The 8,964-nt window shown below is 50.2% G+C and overlaps 1 non-coding gene across 1 annotated transcript; it reads left to right on the top strand.

The window, feature by feature from the left end:
• The first annotated feature begins 297 nt into the window (after positions 1-297).
• TRNAS-UGA (transfer RNA serine (anticodon UGA)) lies at positions 298-379 on the top strand. Its single transcript has one exon. It is a non-coding gene; the product is annotated as a tRNA-Ser (tRNA).
• The last annotated feature ends 8,585 nt before the right edge of the window (positions 380-8,964 follow it).

The raw sequence follows: 8,964 nt of genomic DNA, 5'->3' as shown, positions 1-8,964 counted from the left end.
CTCAGGCTACTTTCACCATCACTATTGTTGTAAATGGTGCCATTTGCCTTTCCCAGAAGAGCTGGAGCACTGATTTCCATATCTAGCCTCAGTGCCAGCCTTTGCTCTGTGCAGTAGAGATGACAGCAATAATAGCAATATCACTGCTGGGTGTGCGACAAGGGTCAGAACAGCAGGTGCAGGCCATGTTCAGGGTGGGATTAGGTCTTGTTGTGGCCCTGGTGTGGGCAGGGGGTGGCAGACAGCCTCCCCTGCCATCCCTGCCATGGCCTCCTGCAGAGACTATCAATGCAAGCTGCTGTGATGGCCGAGCGGTGAAGGTGTTGGACTTGAAATCCAATGGGGTATCCCTGCGCAGGTTCAAATCCTGCTCACAGCGGGAGCTTTTACTGGCAGCCTCTGCCCTCTCATCCCCAGGATTGGAGGACAGACACCCACCCATTATTGCTCATAGGAATGACTTAGTGGTGGTGTGCACAAAGCAATTCAGCAGTCTGCTCCTAGGCCCGATCTCTAGCTGAGCTCTTCCCTTTAGGAGGGCTGAGGCAGGCAGTAAGCATGACACAATGCTCAAATGTTTGCAACTTGGCACACTTGTCCTTATTCATACTTGTCCTAAGACATATTTGTTCTTATCCATGCTCGTCCTTACCTTGTGCCCTGCACCCGTAGCAGTTTTCTGCAGGGGGGATCCAGCCTGATGGCACCTGGGGGGCTGCCACCCCACCACACACCCACATCCAGCCCTGGGGACACTTTCCCTTCCTAGAGCCGGCCAAAAGCTTCAATAGGACAGCTCTTGTCCCTGGGGCAGGACAGTCTCACTGTAAAGAAAAAGGCTTGGACCTTCCATGGAAATAAGAAGCCCCTTCCCTAACTAGGAATCGAACCCAGGCTGCAGCAGTGAGCACGCCGAATCCTGACCACTAGACCACCAGGGATGAGATGAGTGTGTACCTGGTGATGGTCAGTAGTCTGGTTCCGCAGGGACAGATTGACCCATGACCTCGCAGTCCCAAGGGGAAAACTAGTTGGGCTGGACTCTACAGACTTCCTGGGGGACTCTGCAGGGGCTCCTGCTCCTTTCTGTGAGCCATGACATGGGGAAGACCCTCTGCCCAAGGGACCCTGTCCCCACTAGGCCCAGGAAGCAGGAAGTGGCTATGCAGGGGCTCTGATCACCACTGAAAGCAAGTTTAGGGCAGGGAATGGTGACCAATGGTTCAAGTGAGAAACTAGCAGTCCCTGGAGGGTTCACCAGAGAGGCTCAGTTCTGTTGATGATGGAGCAAGGTGCTCATTTATACTGTTGCAAATTGGCAGGCTCAGATGCCACACATCACACTGGACACAGACAATCGAGTTTTGTGGCTTCTAATGCCATGGCACAAGGGCCCTGGCTTTTGGTGTTCAGCCAGCGTTCCCTACAAATGCCCTAGAATGAAGCAGAACAAAGTGTTAGGGAAAATGTGGGCTTGCTACTGAATGGGATTGAATGGGGAAGGGGCCCTGGTGACGAAGGATAGAGAGAAGGCAGAGTTACTGAATGCCTTCTTTGCTTCAGTCTTTACTGCTGAGACCAGCCCTCAGGAACCCCAGACCCTGAAGACCAGGGAGAAAGTCTGGAGAAATGAAGACTTTCCCTTGGTGGAGGAGGATCAGATTAAAAATCATTTAGGCAAACCTGACATTCACAAGTCTATGGGCCCTGATGGGATGCACCCACGAGTGCTGAGGGAGCTGGCGGATGTTATTGCTAGGCCACTCTTAATCGTCTTTGAAAGGTCATGGAGATCAGGAGAGGTGCCTGAGGACTGGAAGAAAGCAAATGTCACTCCTATCTTCAAGAAGGGTAAGAAGAAAGACCCAGGGAATTACAGGCCACTCAGCCTCACCTTGATCCCTGCAAAGGTGATGGAACAGCTCATCCTGGATGCCATGTCTAAGCACATGAAGGAAAAGAAGGTGACCAGGAGTAGTCAGCATGGCTTCACCAAGGGGAAATCATGCCTAACCAATCTGATAGCCTTCTATGATGGAATGACTGGCTGGGTAGATGAGGGGGAGAGCAGTGGATGTTGCCTAGCTTGACTTCAGCAAGGCTTTTGACACTGTCTCCCACAACACCCTTGTAGGCAAGCTCAGGAAGTGCGGGCTAGATGAGCAGATAGTGAGGTGGATTGAGAACTGGCTGAATGGCAGAGTTCAGAGGGTTGTGATCAGTGGCACAAAGTCTAGCTGGAGGCCTGTAGCTAGCCATGTCCCCCAGGGGTCAATACTGGGTCCAGTACTGTTCAACTTATTCATCAGTGACCTGGATGAAGGCACAGAGTGCACCCTCAGCAAGTTTGCTGATGATACAAAACTGGGAGGAGTGGCCGATACACCAGAGGGCTGTGCTGCCATTCAGAGAGACCTGGACAGGCTGGAGAGGTGGGCAGAGAGGAGCCTCATGAAGTTCAACAAAGGCAAGTGCAGAGTTCTGCACCTAGGGAGGAATAACCCCATGCACCAGTACAGGTTGGGGGTTGACCTGCTGGAAAGCAGCTCTGCGGAGAAGGACCTGGGAGTGCTGGTGGACACCAAGTTAAGCATGAGGTAGCAATGTGCCCTTGTGGCCAAGAAGGCCAATGGTATCCTGGGGTGCATCAGGAAGAGTGCTGCCAGCAGGTCGAGGGAGGTGATTCTCCCCCTCTACTCAGCCCTGGCGAGGCCGCATCTGGAGTACTGTGTCCAGTTCTGGGCTCCCCAATACAAGAGAGACATGGAGTGAGTCAAGCAAAGGGCTACTAAGATGATTAGGGGACTGGAGCATCTCTCCTATGAGGAAAGGCTGAGAGAGCTGGGCCTGTTTGGCCTGGAGAAGAGAAGGGCTGAGGGAGGATCTTATCAATGTGTATAAGTATCTGAAGGGAGGGTGTAAAGAGGATGGGACCAGACTATTTTCAGTGGTGCCCAGTGATAGGACAAGTGTCAATGGGCACAAACTGAAATACAGGAAACTCTGTCTGAACATGAGGAAAAACTTCTTTGCTGTGAGGGTGACTGTGCACTGGAACAGGTTGCCCAGAAAAGCTGTGTAGCCTCCTTCCTTGGAAATATTCAAAAGCTGTCTGGACACAATCCTGGGCAACGTGCTCTAGGCGACCCTGCTTGAGCAGGAGGGGTTGGACTAGATGATCTTTAAAGGTCCCTTCCAACCTCAACCATTCTGTGATTCTGTGATTTTGTGAAAGTGTAGGTATAGGCTGAGATCATTATTAAAGCCTGAACACCAAATTTTGTTGCAAGTGGCTTGCTTTGTAGAGGTAGGACACAAAATTTGATTGCAAGCCTACAACATTCCCAGTGCTGTTGCATAGCAGGAGTTCACTGTGGAAGAGCTTTATTCCACCTTGTACTGAAGACCTCAGCAACACATTAACAGACCTGAACGATACCTGTAAAAAATACATGATATTGTGATGACTGCCAGTCCTCTCTGGGTACATTTCAATCACACCCGAGCAGCTGAAGAGCACCAGATCCTTTGGTGCAGTAATGGATACTGCAGAAAGGAAAGTTCACCTCTCACACACCTCAGCAATGGCTGAGTCTGGGGAGATCAGTAGGAACTAAGCTGTCCTCCAGCTTTCTCTGTCATCAAATTCCTCCCTATGTGTCTGCCCCAAATTTGCGAGTAAGAAAATACAGGGGGTGGGATTCTTATTTCAAGCATGGAAAGACTCTATTTTCTTTTAAATAGTTATCCGACAACCAACATTTAAGTTTAGCCTACTTTCTATTTGCTTGTAAATGAAAGCTTGTGTGACAACCTTGCACAAGAGAGCCCAGAATGTTTTTTTTTCCTGTGGATAGGGAGATACAAACCTTCATTGTCTGCAAAGGAATAAAATGTAAGAGTATGTCTGTGTGCAAGGGGGCGGTCAGGTCTCTCTGTATGGGAATGGGAATGCTGAGTGAATCTAGGAGGAGGTTTGGTGAGGGAGGTGGCTGAGTGCAGAGGAGGGCGGTCTGGAGAGAGGACCTGAAGGGTGTGATGGGCTGCTGCAGAGAAGCCTGGACGCATATGGGGGGTTGTGGCCTAGCCTGTGTTCCATCAGGGCTTAGGGTAGGCAGTGATATAAGAACTAATCAGACTGTATTGTTATTGATATAGTTTCGGGGAGGAAGAGTGTCTGCTAGGAGCAGCACAGACCCTGGGGCACTTTATGTGTGGGAAGGTTTCCAAATGCCCAAAGGAGCTCTGGTCTAGGATGACTATGAGCAGCAGCAGCCTCTAGCTTCACCCTGCTGGGCAGCACCCCCGAAATAGGGGCCTGTGGAGGAGTGTCACAGTCCTTCTGGTGCCCCATCCTTCTGAGATGGCTCTGGGCTTGGACTTATTGAGGGAGACACACTTGGGTGTCCCTCAGAATGTCACTGGGGCAGCAGGAGGGCAAGGTCAGGGCAAGGGGATGTGCAACTCAACCCACTGTCTGCAGCAAGTGTCCCCAGGGAGCTGGACTGCCCAAACCCACCACCCCATCACTGGAGATTCAGGGCAGGAAGAAACAGGGGCTGTCCTGAGCTACTCATAACATGCTGAGCAGCTGGGCTGCAGGGAGGATTTAGCACTCTCACTGCTGTGACCTGGGTTTGATTCCCAGCCAGGGAAGAGGCTCCTCACCGCCACAGCATTTCCAAGCCTGTTTTTCTTCATGGTGAGACTGCCCTGCCCCAGGGGCAAGAGCTGTCCAGAGGAAGGAAGGAGCTGCAAGTTTGGGTCAACCATTGGCACTCTGCAAGGACAGCAGCCCCGCTGCCCCATGGAGCTGGAGTCAGAGCCACTCCATCAGGGCAGAGACAGCTCCTTGTTTTTATCAAGGCCCATTTGAGCCTCTGAAGTGTCTGTTTGTGGAGGATGTGGAAATGCCTTCCTTTCTCTGCCAGCAACTGCCTATGAAAAGAGATATGATATTTTTCTCTGGTTCAAGCCTAGTAGATCTCTTCCCATCTCAAAGTGCCCTGCCCTGCCCTTGCAGAAAGATATGGATCCTGATGGATCCCAAACCACCACAGTGTCCTACCCTGAGTTCACAGAAAGAAATTGCTGCCCAAAGTATTAACTAGCCAGACCAAGTCTGTGTGCAATAATGCTTTTATTGAGGGGTTAGAGCATTAGAGAGGAGCAGGCAAGGAGAGACCAGGCCCTTGAAACAGGCAAGGAGAACAGGCGATATATGTGCAGCTCTGAAGATCCCACAGTGATTCCTTAACAATTTCCATTATGACGATCCCTCTCCCCAAATCTGAGACCTTATTATTTTACAAGTTGTTTGAGTTTCTAAACAGTTCTTAGCCTTTGACCTCCAGGCCCTGGACTACATACTATACGGTATTAGATGGTGTTACTTTCCCAGGCCATAGAAGGTGCCTTATTGCGTTGCTTGGCTGTTTTTCTCTTGCTTCTTTGTTATGTTCAGACCATTCCTGGTCACACATTTTCAGTGAACAGTAAGTGATAATCCATAAGTGAGTTGTTTACAACCCTGCAGGCTCTGTTTTCAAAATGTGCCCACATTTCCAAGGCTTTTGTTATTATCATACCCTTAAACTCCACTTCACAGCATGTGACACCTGGTACGAAGCTCAGGATCAAGCAGCAAATTCTCATCACAAGCTCCTAACAAGTCTAAAAGGTCATGACTGGGACATGGCAAAGCTAATGTAAGGCCAAGTTAACGTAAGGATGACCACTAGCAGTGGCAATACTGTTTTCTACAGGCAACTTTGTCAATACACTTCACCTTCCCAACCCTCCACCCTACAGCTCCACAGGAGCAAAAGCAGAGTCCTCTGCAAAATCTGGCAACAAGACATGGAGTGAGCATCATTCCCTGTGGAGGGTGGCTGGAGCAATATCATTGAAATTAGGCCAGATGCCACTTCAGAGGGCAACCATGGCTGAAATCATGCCTGTTTTCCCTGCTGAAAACAGCTTCTTTCATTCAACAGCATCTGAAAGAAAACTGCCCCCAAGTTGCCTCTCATGAATACTCCAGAGTCTGTTGTCAGGGCCTTGTCAAAAGAGGTTGCAAGCTCTGCAGCCTCTTCTTCCACTTTCTTTCTAGGGGTTTGACTGCCATTGTTCAATGCCAGCTCTGATACAGCTCAGCTGGGTAGCCTGCAATCTGACTACTGCAAAAGAGCTCAAAAAGAGCTGGGAGAAGCCATTGCCCTTCCCTGCCCTGTTATCATCCTCGGCTCCCTGTTTGCTGTCCCTCAGAAAGCAGTCTGCCCTCACCGCTCCCTGGCGGTCCGCTCAGACCATTGCAAGCCCTGAGGTGAGCACCAGGACCCTCCGCACATGCAGGGCCTTACCCCTACTCTACCACCTACCCAGGGGTCTATCTGACAGGTATTAGCTGCTCAGTGGTAATAATCTCCCAGCTCTCTGTATATGGAGCATGAAGACCATGCTCACTATCACTCATGGCCCTGGAGCACTGCTTTGGGGATTGCAATCACCTGCTGAGGCTGTGTCCTTGGCACTCTGACAGGGGAGCTAACCAGTGGCAGACCATGTTCTGACACGGGCTGTGAAAAATGAATGGAGGGAAAGAGCCCCTGCAGCCCACTCCAGAATAGGGCTGGTGAAGGTCCTCAAAGGTGAGGTGACTGGGGCTGCCCTGCCCTGGAGCCTGGGCTGCAGTCAGCCCCAGCTGTCATTGGAGAGGTGCCTAGAAGCATTCATTTACTCATGAGGGACTTTTTTCAGCACAGGCAATGGTGTATCATTGCAATGAAGTGTCAGAAGCACCTGGCAAGAAGCACACAGCCTTGCCAATACAGAAGGATCCAGGAGCAAGAAGAGATGTCAGGTAAGCACCCCGAAACAGCAAGGGACCAAAGCTGAGCCCTCGAGGTGAATTTGGGGGCCTGAGCATTCAGCTCTCAGAGGGCTAGTTGTGCCTGGCACATCTGTGGGAGGTCCCAGAGGGGCATGGCAATTCCAGGAGCATCTGCAAGGACAAGAGCCTCATTCATCGACATTCCATCAGATTGCATTGAGGCCTTGCAGCTGCTTTTTCTGGCTTGCTTTCTCATCCTCTTTCTTCGGATAGCTGTGAGTTGTAATGTCAATATGGAAGCTTCACTAACAACCAGCCAGATCTGATGACAGCTTATTGACTTCTTCAAGGAAAACAGATACCCATGTACCCCTCTTTTACAATCCCCAGGGATGACCCAACTTACTGTTTGCCAATGCTGGCATGGATCTGGTAGAATTTCCACTCTGATCCTATGGTTCTTGTGAACATGTTCTGTGGCAACTGAAGCCAGAGAAGCAGTTTGCAGAGGCTTTGGAGTGTCCCTTCCATTCTACAAACTCCTGATGGGCAATCTTACCAGTAGCTTGTTAAGCTCCAAGTGGAGTTTAAAGCCTCCTTCTATAGACAGCATCTCAGATGACAGCACAACAGCTTTCTTTTAGTGACTGAATGCTCTTCAGGCAGGGCTGGCTCTGTAAGTCTTACAAGCAGCAGTGAATCTGGCTTTCTGTCCCCCTTTCAGTGCCCTGCTACCTAGGCTGGGCCTCCTCTCATTTCACTTCACTGAGATTTGGATTTGGCCCTTGGTATGCTGAAAACAAAAGACTTCAAGCAAACCAACTAGAAAACTTTTCTGTTGAGTGTGTAAAGTCATTGCTGGTTTTCCCATCCTCTTCCTAGTCCTAGAGGATGATGGTAGGTGATGTGTCTGCTGGAGTGCTCTGAACTGTTGCAGAGCACTGTCAGAAGTCCCTGTGTTCCCTGGGGTGACTGCACAGGCATGGGAGCACTACCAGTCTCCCTTTCCCCACCCTTTGGGTGTCATGCTATCCTGCAAGTAGTTGCATGGAGAGTCCCAGTGTCAATCAAAAATAATGTCTTTAATGAGTGGTCAGGGCTGGTCTGCTGAAATGGCTCTGCAATAGGTCAGCATGAAGTTCTTGCTGAGTTCTGGTGCCAACTGGCATTCTGGCTACTTTCAGTCCTTCTGAAAGTCCTAGTCTAGCTGTTCTCCGGGAGCGTGTGTGTGTTTACATGTGCATATGTGTGCATGAGGGATAACAGACAGTCCTGAACCTTCCTCAGACGCATGAGATGATAGAAGGCTTGGTGTTTGTGAATGGCATCAGGTGCATCCAGGACATATCATGACCTAGAAATCACCCACTGCCTGACTGTTGCCCCTGGTGTTTGCACACGGGCCCTGGGTGCTTTCCTTAGTTTAGATTTCCCTTTTCTTTTCCATTCCAGTTCAAACCCATCTTCCTCAATGCAACCACGTCGCTAAACTGAACCCTTCATATTCACTTGCAAGACTGGACACTCAGATGTACATCCAAGCTGGGGGCAAGCGCAGTTCCCTTTCATGCACATTCAGCTCCTCCTCTCCATTCTTCTCTGTACACAGTCTTATCTCCAGATGCTATCCAGTCCCCACTTTGTGCACTCTCCTCTATTCCCCTTTATGCATTCTCAGATTTCTTCCTTTCCCCTCCATGAGCACTCTTATTCCCTCCATTACTCTACCTGCATGCTCTGATCCCTGCCATTGGCTACCCAAAATTAGATGTAGGAAAATAACATGCAGGGGATAGTACTCATACTTTCAGTCTAAAACCACTGTTTTCTTTTACAGTCATCTGAGTCTGTTCAGCTTCTGCAGGGTTTCTTTGTCTGCATTGCTTAGGAGGTAGATGATGAATGAAAGAACTCCAATATCATTTCCTACAGAAGAGCAGACGGCCTGGCAGATGGCCCCTGGCACTGAGGGTTTACACTTGCCTCAGAGTGGGGTTTGCCCACCCTCAGCTCCTGCTTCGTTGGAAGAACTGGCACTGCTCAGCTGTCTGAGCAGAGCCTGTGTGTGCAGGGACCAAATACAGGGGTACCTGGCTCCTGCAGGGAAGAACCTGGGGATGTCCTGAGCCTTG

Source organism: Apteryx mantelli, chromosome 22, assembly GCF_036417845.1.
Source record: "Apteryx mantelli isolate bAptMan1 chromosome 22, bAptMan1.hap1, whole genome shotgun sequence".
NCBI classification, from domain to species: domain Eukaryota; kingdom Metazoa; phylum Chordata; class Aves; order Apterygiformes; family Apterygidae; genus Apteryx; species Apteryx mantelli.
This window is presented reverse-complemented; position numbering and strand designations above follow the sequence as displayed.